Here is a 16198-nt window from a genome sequence, read left to right as displayed (position 1 = left end):
GAGAAATTGCAAAGTGAAGTTGACGCTTAAAATAAATGAAGCGCACGTCCTGAGACTCAAGCATGCACCTCAAGCTGCCGGTAATCATGATATCACTATGGCATACTCTACCTTCAGTGCGCAAGTGTCTCCTCATCTGGTCTGCTGATCTGCTCTCATGCTGTAAAGTAATTCACATATGTTGCCACATTAAAACCTGTTTTCTTGTGGCTTGTTACATTTGCCATCATCTAGTCGATATGCTGGCCTTCAGTAATGAAGAAAAACTGGATATTATTTTAATTTATGGTGAATGTCACAGAAATGCAACAGCAGCTGTGACACTGTGTGCTGAATGCTACCTTGATCAGCAGTGTCCGTCACATTGAACCATTGGCAACATCTGCAAGACACTCACGGAAACAGGAAGCTGGGCTCCCACAAAATGTCGACGTCCTACGTCAGCAACTGGCAATGGAAACAAAATTGCTGTTCTGGCTGCTGTAGCGCACAATCCTCAGGTGGGTGTACAAGAAATTGCATGAGGTGTAGGAATAAACCACAGTAGTCTGTGCAGAATTTTGCATCGGCATCAGTTTCATCGGTTCCATATCTCACTGCACCAAGAACTGTACGGGAATGACTTTGAATCCTGCATTGCATTCTGTCATTTTGCACTTCAACAGTTGCAGGGTAATCCAGTATTCCTAAGCAATACGTTGTTTACAGACGAGGCTTCATTTACAAATCATGGTGATGTGAATCTGCAGAACATGCACTACTGGTCCATGCAAAATCCTTGCTAGATTTCAATGTTTGGTGCGATATCATTTATAACTATATTGTACGTCCCTATTTTTACCGTGGAACATTGAATGGACAGCAATATGCATCATTTCTTCAACACATACTAGCACACCTCATGGAGGATCTAGGATTGGAAACTCGTCTATCAGTGTGTTTCCAACATGATGGATGTCCCGCACACAATGCAAAAGTTGCCAGAGATGTTCTAGATGCGACATTTCCAAATAGATGGATGGGGCGGGGAGGTAATGTGCGATGGTTTAGCACGGTTCCCTGACTTGACAGAATTAGACATCTTTCTCTGGGACGCAGTGAGAGACGGTGTGTATCAAAAAACCTCAATGACAGTAGAAGATATGCAACATCGTATTATTGCAGAATGTGTGGCAATATCTGTAGAAACTCTACAATCTGTGCAACACTCTCTCATTACCCATCTGCAAACATGTATTGATGCAGACGGAGGGCACTTCGAACATATGTTGACGTGACATAGTTTCATTGGTCAAGATGTGGGTGCATTTTCTATGCTGGATGTTGTGCACAACAGTACAGTTTCTGTGGGCAACAGACACTAGTAAACGTGTTTAGCAAAGTGAATCCAAGTGTGTTATCTCTAATTGTAACTCTAGTTGTCATTTCGCTAGAATAAGCAAGCATTTACAATTTGAAAAACGAAACTTTGCATTGGACGTGTTGTTTATTTTTGTGGATTGTGCATACCTTCCCATTGTGTGAGCCCCTGACAGAGGGAGCATGAGGTGCTCGCTTGAGTCTCAGGATGTGCGCTTCATTTATTTCAAGCGTTAACTTCGCTTCGCAATTTCTCAGGATGTAATTGACATACAGCAATGCAGCCAATGCCATGATTTTTGTGATTTTTCATGCTATTGATTGCATACGAAATAATAAGGGTTGTCGTTTTAAAAATACACAAGTTTGTGTTGAAAATAGTATTTGTTTACATTTTAAAATTTTGCATAGAATGTTGTTTCCTAAACCCCTGCCATACATTCAAGTTATTGAAAACCTTTTTGGAATATCTGTTGTTGTTCCAGACATATTTGAGGTGGCAGAGTTAGGTGAGACACATTGTATACTGTATACCTGCACATAATTTTGCATGAGCTCACATTAATAAATCTGGAATTAAAAGCTAAACATTTCTGAAATGATTCATTACAAGAAAATTACTTCTGTTCTATTTTTCACACTGAAGTGTCCACTTTTGTATAACTTGATAGATATTTGTATAATATTAAACATACATAATTGCTTTGAAGAGTAAGAGGCTGTTTTTACAGTACAATTGTACCCTTGGTGAGCAGTAAAAATATTTAGATTACTGAATAACTTTGTATGTTAAAGGAAGTCAGTCAGTGTCTCTCTCTCTCTCCCTCTCCCCCCCCCCCCCCTCTCTCTCTCTCTCTCTCTCTCTCTCTCTCTCTCTCTCTCTCTCTCCCCCCCCCCCCCTCCCCTCCCATCCCCTCTGTGGTTCTGTAGATACATATAAATAGATTAACTTGCTGAACCTGTTAAAGTTTAAAACTGTTATCTGAGTCTTTATAGTCACTGGTGATATCTCCAGCATTGGGAGGTGAAACATAGTCACAGAAGTAGGCCTAATGTCCATACTGGATGTGAAAGCATACATTGTGTGATTTGCACTTAGCATTCGTTGGTCTTTTATTGTCTTTAAAGATATGTGTGTTAATGCATGTGCAATGCAATACACTTCTTGAGATAAGTCATGGTGCAGTTACGGTGTACTCAGTTAGTGGCCACCAGCTGTGAAAAACAAATTATTATGCTGCACAGTCAGTTTTCTCATCCATTATAAGATGTGTGGTACATTGTGAATAATAATAGTTTGAGAGTGTGAATATCAGTGTCCTTATGGGGCAGTGTTTTGACATGGTGCCACAGAAAGAAAATTGGACAGTATCAAGTCTCAGCAGTGCAGAGAACACTCCACCTGGTCTTCTAATGCTCAACAAATATGGCAACAAGATGCTGGCAAACTAGCAAACTTAAATACACAGTGACCTTTCATGCATCTACCGCAATGCTGGCATGTTTAGTTACGTCCTCACAACAGAGTGGACAGTAGGCAGTCTTTTATGTCCATAAGGAAGTTTGGTCATGCTGGGTGGAAGTGGGTGAGCATGGGTGGCAAAAATCTTATTCTCACACTTTCATGATCTGTGTGGCAAATTAAATATAAGTTCTCTATGCATGAAAGACGACAAATGCACAAAACATTATCCAAAACCATTTCTAAATGAAACGCTAACGAAGATAGATATCCCAAATACAGGCATCAGCCACAAGGAGAAGGCAGATTCAAAGAAAAAATTAAAGTAGAAGGCCATGAAGAAAGTGAGATTAACAGTTAATGGGTAGTTTCATACAGTCAGCTCTTACCTAAAACTCTTCAAACTTCTACCTAAAACTATTCAAAGCCCATATTGATGTTGAACATTGCAGTACTGTTAAATCTATCAAATATCTATGCGAGTATATCAACAGAGGCAGTGGTATGGCTGTCTTTACAGACCAGAGAAGACAAGCATGACATGATAGTACAGTATCAAAAGGGTCATTATATGTATCAATGGCAATAGAGTGATTTGGCGAATTTTAGGTTTACCAATAGACGACTGAGATCCAGTGGTTTATCGTTAGAGAAACAGCAAAAAAAAAAAAAAAAAAAAAAAAAAAACAGTTGTGACAGAATGCCATCACAAACAACATTGACAACTTTTTTTTTTAACTACACCTCCAACTGCTGGATGGGTCCGCAGTCATTTTACTGCAGAATCTGATTTTGCCAAAACTGTATTGTATAATGGTACAAGACTATGCATCAAACAATTGCAGAATAATAAAATTAAAGCCAGTATACAGACTGGCAAAGAAAATGGACAGACAGTATTTATAGCGTAATACCTTTAATAACATCTGGACTGCCCTGCAGTTTAAGGCGATGCAATTTCCAGTATAGGTGGCTTGCAGCGTGACCAACAACAAAGAAGCACAGGGCCAAACATTTTGATATTATGGTGTTAACTTTTTAAATCATGTTTTAACATGGTCAATTACATGTTGCATGCTCACAAGTTGGATCACCTTAAAATTTGTTCATTTATAGTGCGAACAATAAAACTGAAAATATAGTGTATAAGCAAGTCTTGTGAAAAAATTAAAATATAAATATGAATATACAATACAAATTTAATTTCTTATTAAATTGAGAACTTTTGATTCTGATCTGTTTTATTTAAATAACAGTACTTTATCGCATCATGGATTAACTAATTTAATATACACTATAAACATATTTCTAATGGAATATATGTCTGTATACAGGGTGTTACAAAAAGGTACGGCCAAACTTTCAGGAAACATTCCTCACACACAAAGAAAGAAAATATGTTATGTGGACATGTGTCCGGAAACGCTTACTTTCCATGTTAGAGCTCATTTTATTACTTCAAATCACATTAATCATGGAATGGAAACACATAGCAACAGAATGTACCAGCGTGACTTCAAACATTTTTGTTACAGTAAATGTTCAAAATGTCCTCCGTTAGCAAGGATACATGCATCCACCCTCCGTCACATGGAATCCCTGATGTACTGATGCAGCCCTGGAGAATGGCGTATTGTATCACAGCCGTCCACAATACGAGCACGAAAAGTCTCTAAGAGCTTTCAAATGCCCCCATAAATGAAAGTCGAGAATGTTGAGGTCAGGAGAGCGTGGAGGCCATGGAATTGGTCCGCCTCTACCAATCCATCGGTCACCGAATCTGTTATTGAGAAGCATACGAACACTTCGACTGAAATGTGCAGGAGCTCCATCGTGCATGAACCACATGTTGTGTCGTACTTGTAAAGGCCCATGTTCCAGCAGCACAGGTAGAGTATCCCGTATGAAATCATGATAACATGCTCCATTGAGCGTAGGTGGAAGAACATGGGGCCCAATCAAGACATCACCACCAATGCCTGCCCAAACGTTCACAGAAAATCTGTGTTGATGACGTGATTGCACAATTGCGTGCGGATTCTCGTCAGCCCACACATGTTGATTGTGAAAATTTACAATTTGATCACGTTGAAATGAAGCCTCATCCGTAAAGAGAACATTTGCACTGAAATGAGGATTGACACATTGTTGGATGAACCATTCACAGAAGTGTACCCGTGGAGGCCAATCAGCTGCTGATAGTGCCTGCACATGCTGTACATGGTACGGAAACAACTGGTTCTCCCGTAGCACTCTCCATACGGTGACGTGGTCAACGTTACCTTCTTTGACGCTGACATTAGGGTTATCATCAACTGCACGAAGAATTGCCTCGTCCATTGCAGGTGTCCTTGTCGTTTTAGGTCTTTCCCAGTCGTGAGTCATAGGCTGGAATGATCCGTGCTCCCTAAGATGCCGATCAATTGCTTAGAACGTCTTCCTGTCGGGACACCTTCGTTCTGGAAATCTGTCTCGATACAAACGTACCGCGCCACGGCTATTGCCCCATGCTAATCCATACATCAAATGGGCATCTGCCAACTCCGCATTTGTAAACCTTGCACTGACTGCAAAACCACGTCCGTGATGAACACTAACCTGTTGATGCTGCGTACAGATGTGCTTGATGCTAGTACTGTAGAGCAATGAGTCACATGTCAACACAAGCACCAAAGTCAACATTACCTTCCTTCAATTGGGCCAACTGGCGGTGAATCGAGGAAGTACAGTACATACTGACGAAACTAAAATGAGCTCCAACATGGAAATTAAGCGTTTCCGGACACATAACATCTTTTCTTTATTTGTGTGTGAGGAATGTTTCCTGAAAGTTTGGCCGTACCTTTTTGTAACACCCTGTATATCTAATAGGGAGAATGGTCATCATACCATCAACTGTGCGATATATTCTGACCTGAGCAATGCTGAGTATTGCAGCTAGTCTTTCAATAGAGACAATCAGCCACACACAATAGCTAAAAGTGTTGCCCCAACACATACATTTTTATGTTCCATGATGTTCAACCATTGCATGACATTTCGCATCACCAAAACTGGTGTATCACTATCATGCTCAAACACAGCCATGCCTACTTAGGCAATGAAAAATTAGGAAATCATGGTTTGTCTCTGCTGTGATGCAAAAACTAGTAGACGAAATTATCAAGTAACCAGAAGTGTTGACGGGATGTTGAACCATAATTTCTTATTTTCCTTTTGTGCTTTGAAATCACATTGTTTTAGAGACTGTGCCAGATGATATGACTGTATCTATGAGGGTAAGTCAATTATTATCCACAAAGTAGTTATAAAATTTTATTGTAATCAAATAGGAAACTTACAAGAACATCATTTTTCGACATAGTCTCCTTGCGTTTTAGCGCACTTAGTCCATCGTTGTACAAGCTTTCTGATGCCCTCATAAAAGAAGGTTCTCGGTTGAGCTGCGAGCTAGGAATGCACCGCTTCTTTCACTGATTCATCTGAGGCAAAAAATCGACGGCCCCTTAATGCCTGTTTGAGTGGACCAAACAAGTGATAGTCAGAACGGGCAAGATCGGGACTATATGGAGGATGATCCTGTTCTTCAAATTTGAGTCACTGGAGCGTTTCAGCAGTTTAGGCAGCAGTATGCAGACAGGCATTGCCGTGTAACAACACAACACCTTTTGACACCAATTTAATTTTCGGCGTTTGCTTCGCATTGCAGGCTTTAGCCTGGCTGTAAGCATCTCACTGTAATGTACACTGTTTATTGTTGTGCTCCTTTCCCCATAATGTTCCAGTACTGGACCAAGTGCATGCCAACAAACCATAAGCATCAGTTTTCCTGCAGATGGTTGGGTCTTGAACTTTTTATCACATGGCAAATTTGGATGTTTCCATTCCATACACTGCCTTTTACTGTCAGGCTCTTAATGATGGAGCCATGTTTCGTCACCAGTAATGATCGTGTCTAAGAAGTTGTCCCCTTTGTTACCATAGCGATCCAAATATTTCTTGCAGGTGTCCAAGTGCATTTGTTTATGCAACTGTGTAAGGTCCTTTTGGGACCCATCTCGTACAAACTTTATGAAACCTGAGTCTGTTGTGGATGATTTTGTAGGCAGCACTGTGACTAATTTGCAGACGATGTGCCACTTCGTCAATAGTTAATCATCTGTCTAAGAGAATCATTTCACGTGAATGCTCAATGGTTCTTCATTTGTGGTGGTAAACGGTCATTCGGCTCCTTCATTGTGTGTAACACTTGTGCGACCATTTCGGAATTTTTCAATCCATTCGTAGACACTCCGTTATGGCAAATCACTGTTCCCGTACTGTACCGAAAGTCTTTGATGAATATCGGCCCCTGATACACGTTCCAACTGCAAAAAATGGATCACTGAACGTTGCTCTTCTTTGGTGCAAATAGACAGCGGTGCAGCCATGATTAACAGCACAGCAGCGATAACAAAACTAACCTAGCAGCTTGAAAATAGCAAAGATATAACAACAAATAAACAAAGTGTGTGTCATCAATGTAAAATGACAGTACTATGGATATAATTGACTTACCCTTGTATTTTTCTTGCAGAACACTATGAAGACTCGCATGTATCATGTTATATGTTCACAAGTCACCAAAGTATTCCAGTACTTTTCTAGTACTTTCTCCCAAATCTGGGTTTTCTGAGATGGTCCTATTTCCTACAGTCATCAGATCTGTTCACAAAATCTATTACAAAAGAAAGGTTAGAAAGACTGAACCAACAGTACAATGCTTATTCACACGTGCTTGTGGAATTAACACAGAAGTGTGCAGTGCACTGCCACTGTTATCACATTAGTTGTTGTAATGAACAGATCAATACACATCATTTGTGTAATTGTGTATTGAACCAGGGATGTAGAAATGACAGAGAGGCTTCGTCCCCACTGTAGCCCTCAGTGGTTCACAGCAGTCCACCCATCCCACCGCCGACCCACACACCGAACCCAGGGTTATTGTGTGGTAGTGGACCCCCCCCCCCCCCTCCCCCAGAATGTCTCTTCCCAGACGAATGTAACCTCAAATTTTTGCGTGGTAGAGTAATTATGGTGTACGCATACGTGGAGACAGTGTTTGCACAGCAAACATAGTGTAACTGAGGCGGAATAAGGGGAATGAGCCCACATTCGCTGAGGCAGATGGAAAACCACCTTAAAAACCATGTGCAGGCTGACCGGCACACAGGACCTTGACACTAATCTGCCGGGTGGATCGTGCTGGGGACCAGCACACCTTCCCCCTTCGGAAGCAGTGCATTAGACTGTGCGGCTAGCTGGGCGGGCTAGACACAGCATTCTCATAATGTAGTACAATCACTTTTCCTCAATTTAGGAAGATGATAACCTACAGTTGTTTCATGTCTCAGAACTAATCGATCATTTGTTGTAAAGCTAGTTCTTACCCTTATGAGTTACTGTTTAATGCAGTTTATATAATGGCATACACATCATTTTGCTTAAGTTATTACTGCCTGTAGTTAGACCTGGAGCTACAACATGATCTCAAGCTTCCATCTTCAATTCAAAGAGCAGGATGACAATAAAGAAACAATGTTTGTTAGGAGCAACATCAGAAATTGTATTGATAAAGCTGTATGCAACCTATTACCTTGCACCCAAAACATACAATTGTCTAATTGGGTGTTCATTGCAAGCAGACCAATAATCACTTGTGAAGAAGATTCAACTTAAGAAAGATAACTAGGGAATTACAATAAATCCAATAGAACAGACACCATACATGTTATATCTGTCAGCTTGACTCCTTGATAACTTCAGTACAGATACACGACACAGCCAGTGCCGGTTGCGGGAATACAGGACTTGGTGCGAACAAGTAGGTGGATGGACAGTGGACACTACTAGTGTGCAAGTTGAGAATTTAGGTCAGACAGGAAGCATGTCCAGGTGGCCGAGGCAGGTAAGGCAACTACTTACATTAAATGTACGATTGGGTTCCAGTACCGGTCCAGCACAAATTTTCAATTTTCATCATTGAATTATTTGGTGCCCAGTTGTGGAGGGAATCTGTCTCTCCTTTGAAACTAGGGAATTGTCACAAAAATATTCAACAACCAAGTAAAAAAGAGCAAATTAATATTTCAAGAACTATCTTCACTTATCACTGCTGTGACTAACCTCAAGACAAGTACCAAAACATTGTGGAAGTAGTGCACACCAAGACAGGTGTTCCAAAAGGGCAGAGAAATCTGTAATTTCCAGGACTGTAAAAAGATGTAACAGCTATGAAGTACTACTGGTACATTAAGCAAATTTCAATGAAGAGATCATCACTGGGAGCAGATTAGCACCAGTCACAATTTATTGTTAATATAATCTAGAGGAGATGCCTACAGTGGCTATTTCCGCTTGTTATACATCTACCTCTCTGCGAGCCACGATAAGTTGTATTGCAGAGGATAATTTGTTTACCCTTACATGTTCCAATCACAAATAGTGCCCACGAATAACGAGTGTTGGTAGGACTCCATATGAGCTCGAATACCTAATTTTACTTTCATGCTCTTTTTGCGAGTTATATGTAGAAGGAAGCAATGTATCGGTTGGCTCTTCAAATAACATACAATCTCATATTTCAACAGTAAACCACATCATGATTCACAATGCTTCTCTGTCCCTCTGCTTCTTGACAAGGTGGAGAACAAGATTCCAAGCAGAATTTAAGCAAAAGCCTCCATCATCGTTTACAAGGTTGCTTGTTAATTTAATCTCAACTGCTTCCTTAATAACACTATCCCAATAGCTGGAAGTGCATGCCAGACTCTCTGTGTTGTTATATTCTGTAGGATGACTGGTGCCAAGACAATGTTATGCAGCTGATTTGCTCAGCTGTTGGAAGTGTGTGATGCTTATGCTCAGTATACCTGTCCTTCATGGTCTTGATAGTGTAACCAATAAACGACATGCCACAGCTGCAAGGAGTATGATAGACGCCTACCTTATGCGAACCAAGAGCATCCTTGATGGAACCTGAAAGGACACTAATCTTAGATGGAAGTAAGAAAAACCAATTCACCTCATATTCCTGCAAAATACAACCAATATTGTTGGAGATGTTCCCTGTGTAAGGCAGAAAGGCTGTAGACCTGTTGCCAAATCGGTATTATTATCACTCGCCCATTGCATAGTTGGTTGATAGCAGGTATGCACATCTGATCTGTCTTTCACTATATCCATTCTGACAGGAGATGACCTCAATACGGGATAACACTTGGAATACTCTCAGGATCTGAAATGATGTGGGCCCTCTGAACCAAGTTAAAAAGTACCCCTTCACACTGAGCCAGATGGTGATACTTATCAGCTTGTACATGCAAGACAGTGAAAGTAGGCTTCCCATAAAAAGCATGTCCCATCATACCATCAACCTTCCTCCTGACAAGGAGGCAGCCATCCTTTTCCACCTCCATCGTGAAACTAATATTCTGGTGGATTGAATTCAGGGGTTCTTCGGAAGTCCATATAATCTACGAGGAACAGCACAAAAAGTATCAAGACTCTTGATAGTCTCCTGCAACAAGGAACTTCTCTTCTGGGCACTTTTATTGGGATCAGCACCAGTTCTATGAAATGCCGATTTAGATAGTAAACACTGCATCTTTTGAACATAGTCCTGCTTGTCAAGAACAACTGTAGCATTATTGTCATCTGCAGGTAAAATAACAATATATGGATCACCTCTGAAAATAAAGCAACCTTCTCTGCTGCTATTATATTACTCTTTGGTGGATGTGCCCCAGTCAACACATGACTTCCCTCACTCCTAGCCTTAGGCAGAGCTTTATAAACAGCCTGTGCAGTAGAGCTAATAAAATCAACCATTGACAAACACTTCGGTGTCATGCAACGTTTAAACCTTTCCCTAGCATGGATAAAGCTGTTTACAGGAAGCATACTAAGATTGACTTATATCTAAAGGCTGATACTCATCATCATCGGCTCAGTGTGAAGGGATACTTCACACCTTCGTTCACAGGGCCCACATAATTTAGGATCCTGAGAGTTTGTCAAGTGAGTTACCCCATCTTGAGGTCACTTTCCATCAGAATGGATATAGTGAAAGACAGATCAGATATGCATTGCACTATCGACCAACCATGAACTGGGTGAGTGATGATAATATCGATTTGGCACCTATGTCTACAGCCTTACACAGGGAGCATCTCCAACAAGATTGAACATATTTTGTGGAAATATGATGTGAAATGTGTTTTCTGACCTCCATCTAACATGAGTGTCCTTTAAGGTTCGGTTAAGGATGATTGTGATTTGCATAAGGTGGGTATCTATCATATTTCTTGAAGTTGTGGCATGTCAGACTATCAGGAGTGATGTACTTAGCGTCATACCGGCTTACGACATCTGAGCAAATTGGTTATTGTATAAGACTGTCTTGGTATTGGGCACCTTATGAAATATAACATCTTGGAATTCTGGCATACACTTCCAGCTATTTGGATAGTGTTATTCAGAAAGCAGTTGAAATGAAATTAGCAAATTACCTTGTAAATAGATATGGGGGTTTTTGTTCAAATTCTGTAGGAATCTTGCTCTACCCCTCTTCAAAAAACAGAAAAAAAACTCTGCCCAAACAGCCTATGAAGGCCCAACACAGGCCGCCGTGTCACCCTCAGCCCACAAGCATCACTGGATGTGGATATGGAGGGGCATGTGGTCAGCAGACCGCTCTCCGGGCCATATGTCAGTTTACGAGACCGGAGCCGCTACTTCTAGATCAAGTAGCTTCTCAGTTTGCCTCACAAGGACTGAGTCCATCCCACTTGCCAACAGTGCTTGTCAGACTGGACGGCACCCATCCAAGTGCTAGCCCAGCCCAATCAGTGCTTAACTTCAGTGATCTGACAGGAATTGGTGTTACCACTGCGGAAAGGCCATGGCTTCAAAAAACAGAGGGGCAGAGTTAATGCTACCTTGCTACCCCAGCCGCTGTTTTATAATGTGTGTGTGTGTGTTTCTGGAATTGCTCTTAAAACCTTGGTTTTAAATTCACTTGCACAACTGCAGTTTACCCTTGAAAGTGGCAGGGCAGTCACCTGTCAATATATTGGCAGCTGTTGATGACATCACCCAGCTGCATTCCCCCAAATTATTTGAACATAAGGAGAAATTCAGGTCTTACATTACATTTCTATTGAGAGTAAAATATCATTCACAAAGAGCTACATGGAGCACTCAACATTATCTGTTAGGTCATTTATGTATAGGGTGCGGCAGAAAAATAGGCTGATTTGGATAAAGTGACACAGGCAGAGGATTATATTGCAAAGTATTTTCAATCACAACAACAAAACCCTTGAGTATTGTCATTTCACACAATGTTCCTGATTTGAAAATAATGTCTTGTAGGTGGCCACCATTGTTACGTTGACACTCTGACAATGTGTGATGTAAATCATTCATGGCAGTTTCAGCATCTGTATAAGAATGTTTCTGAGTTCTGCACGAATGGTGTCTTTCAGTTCCACAATTGTGTGTAGATGTCCAGCATATATCCTGTGTTTCAGGAACTCCTAGATGAGATAATCAGGGAAAAATTAGTTGTTAGGTTTGGGAGGTCACAAAATGACCCCATTCCTTGAAATGGTGTGGTTACCACACACTGAGCAATGCTGCCACTGAAATTTGAGCACAGTGCTTTGCTGAACCAATACTCATTAGCAGGAAACTGTTCAAATTCATGTGCAAGGAATGTGTCAACAATGGCAGCATACTGCTGGGATGTGACTGTGGGTGCTCATCCATATTCATATTCTAAAAAGAAAGATTATGCCCATTAAAGAGAGAGTGGACTATACAGTGACTTTCTGGCTGTGTAAGGGTCATTGGTGGAGCTTGTGAGGATTATCCTCACACCAGTAATGGCAGTTTTGTTTGTTGACATAATCACTGAGTTAAAAATGTGCATCACCACTCATCTACAACAAATATAAAAAGTAGTAACTGTCCACAATTTAGGCAACAGTTCAACAGACAGAGTCATTTGCTGTTCATAATCACTTTCATTTAACTGTTGCATAACCTGTATCTTGTACAGTTGCAACTTTAAATCACACTCTAAAATTCTGTGCACGCTACGACAAGATGTTCCCACTGCTGCTGCAATTTGTCTCATAGAAAGCTTTGGACTGTTAATTACAACATTTCGTACCTCCTTGTTTGTGTGAGCAATAACTTCTGGGCCCTCCTGGCAATTTCAGCCCAAGTGCACATCCTATTGCTTCAAAGTTTTTTGCCCATAACCACAATTCATGTGGTGATGATAGAAGATCATTTCGTCTAAGCTTGAAATGGCGACAGTATTCCTGTCTAGCAGCAGCAACACAATCACAGTTTTCGTAACTTTAAGAGACTAATTAAAACAGCCTATTTTTCAGTCACACCCCATATACTGTGAACAGCAAAGGTCATATAACATCCCTTGGGGCACACCCTGAGTTACTTTTACGTCTGAAGAGTTCTCTCCGTTAAGAATAACACACTGACTTGTATTTGCTAGGATCTCTATTGACCAATTGTAAAGGTGGTTTGAAGCTCCAGACACTCAAAATTTGCTAATTAGGCAACAGTGGCAGACACTCAAAACTTACTCATTAGACAACAGTGCAGACTATCTAATGCCTTCCAGAAGCAAAGAAGCACGGCATCTACATGGGCTCTGTGGACAAACACAAGTTGGGTTTCACCTGACTGTTGTGGGCCTGTTTGATAACCTTTTTTTAGAAACAGGCATGATCTCTGCACATTTTTCCAATCACTATGAATGCTTCATTCCTTCAACTACCTACAGGTACTGCTGCCAGAACAGTAGCAAGTTTTTCCGCACACTCTATGTAGAATCATATAGAATCCAATCAGGTACTTCCAAATTTGCCAAAGATTTCAAGCATTGCCTTCCTTGCCCTCACACTGACTTCATTCCTTTTTTTTATGCTTAGGGTATCTGTAAGTCTGCATGAAGCTCTGTATGCTTTTTGAACAGCTTTCTAAAACTCCTGTAGAACCACATACACATCTAAGGCATGTTGTAGTTAATCCATTTATACTCAAGATTTTTCAGTCTCTCGGAGGAATGTGTCATACTGACTACTCAGATAATCTGAAATAACCTCCTTGTCACATTTACTACGTAGACATATCTTCCTTTACATCCCATAGTCTTAATCTCTGATCTACTGTTCAAAATAACTTTTGGATAAAGCATATAAGAACATCACACAATTCCCAGTCCTTAGTACCCACCTTAATCACTTTAGTCTCCCACTAATCAATCAACCAACAGTATAACTATTAATGCATAACTTTGTTTGTTTTATATCAATGAAGGCTCCCCCTGTGATGATGAGATGTATGGAATACAATTGGGAAATAAATAAGTGAATGAACTAAGAGTGTTTGAGGATTACAGTGGTAGCATGAAAGAGGAAATAAAAATAGGATACGTGCAAAAAGAAGTTTGTTTGTTGAATAACAGCCAAAAGTATGGATGTTAATTAAAAAAATGAAAACTTAATGCAGTCTTTACAAATCTCATGGCATATATAAGTATCACTTATTATAAAGTATCAGTTAATTCTGAAAGAGGGATAAAATACAGGGAGTGAAAGGCTATCCACAAGTCACACAGTAAGTAACTTGTCTGCTTGTATAAAGAGTCAAGGGTCATGAAAGGGAAACAATGGTTGAGATGGGAGGGAGACAGGATTGTAGCCTACCCTAGTGTTATTAAATCTGTTCACTGAGCAATCAGTAAAGAAAACCATAGAAAGATATGGAGTAGGAATTAAAGTTCAGGGAGGAGGAATAAAAACTTTGAAGTTTGCCAATGACATTGTAATTCGATCAGAGACAGCAAAGGACTTGGGAGATCAGTTGAACGGAATGGGTAGTGTCTTGAAAGAAGGGTATAAAAGTAACATTAACAAAAGCAAGACAAGGATCATGGAATGGAATCGAATTAAATAAGGTAATGCTGATGGAATTAGATTAGGAAATGAGACAGTTGAGGTAGTAGTTGAGTTTTGTTATCTGGGCAGCAAAATAACTGATGATGGCTGAAGTACAGAGTAGATAAAATGTAAACTGGCAATGGCTATAACAGCATTTTTTAAGAGGAAAAATTTGTCAACATCAGATTGTAGATTCAAGTGTTAGGAAGTCTCTTCTGTAAGTATTTTCAAGGAGTGTAGCCATGTATGAAGTGAAATGTGGACAATAAACAATTTAGACAAGAAGAGAACACAAGCTTTTGAAATGTGGTGCTACATAAAAAATGCTGAAGATTAGACAGGTATATCATGTAAGTAACGAGGAGGTACTGAATACAACTGGGGAGAAAAGAAATCTTGCCGTGCAGCCTGACTAGAAGAAGGGATTGGATGGTAGGAAACATTCCGAGACATCCAGGGATATCAATTTAGTGCTGGAGGGAAGTGTGTGTGGGGGGGGGGGGGGGGGGGAATTGTAGAGAGAGACCAAGATATGAATACAGTAAGCAGATTAAAAAGGATGTTGGTGGTAGTAGCTATTTAGAGATGAAGAGGCTTCCACAGGATACAGCAGCATGGAGAGTTTTATCAAACCAGTCTTCAGACCGAAGACAACATAACTGATGAATGCTACAGCAACAAGGAGAAGAAAACACTGAAACAGAAACAAACACCCAATGATGTACCTCATCTCACTGTCTTTGTGTACAGGCCTAATCAGAGCAAGAAAATGAAGTATGTCAATGCTGCTAACATCGTCGTAATGTGAGAGAAAGCTGTACAAATTTTGGTTCTGGAAAAAAATGGAATCTCTAATTGTTTTTGTAGTAAAACATGCAATATGCCATCAATATGGAAGAAAGAATAGTTATTATACTAATTCGATGGGAGGACTGCCAATGGCCCAAAATCTCTTGTCATCTGTAGAAGATTTCTGCAGAATCATTCAGAATGAAAGTACTTAAAATGGAATTCACGTCACTATGAGGTCTGCATATTATTTATTTCCACTTGAGGCAACTATTAAGATGATGTAGATCTTGAGTTACCTTTAACCCAAAGAGGAGGCTTTAGTCGGACATTTCAAGTCCCAAAGGTGGTGTAAATATGTTTAGGATGAGAGTGCATGATTTCAGATGTCAGCTGTGAAGTACCCTAAGAGGATACCAATATATGTCAAATTCAAGAAGAAAGTACAGAATAGAAATGTGGCAGAAACTTTATTCAGGATTCTGACATCACCCTTGGATATAGTCTGAAGTTCTTGTAGATTCCGTGACCTCCTACTTAAGTTATCAACAAATTAGTTGAATTTGCAGTT

The sequence above is a fragment of the Schistocerca nitens genome, chromosome 6, assembly GCF_023898315.1.
Source record: "Schistocerca nitens isolate TAMUIC-IGC-003100 chromosome 6, iqSchNite1.1, whole genome shotgun sequence".
Classification (NCBI taxonomy): domain Eukaryota; kingdom Metazoa; phylum Arthropoda; class Insecta; order Orthoptera; family Acrididae; genus Schistocerca; species Schistocerca nitens.
The sequence above is the reverse complement of the archived record's forward strand: the minus strand, read 5'-3'. Positions refer to the sequence as shown.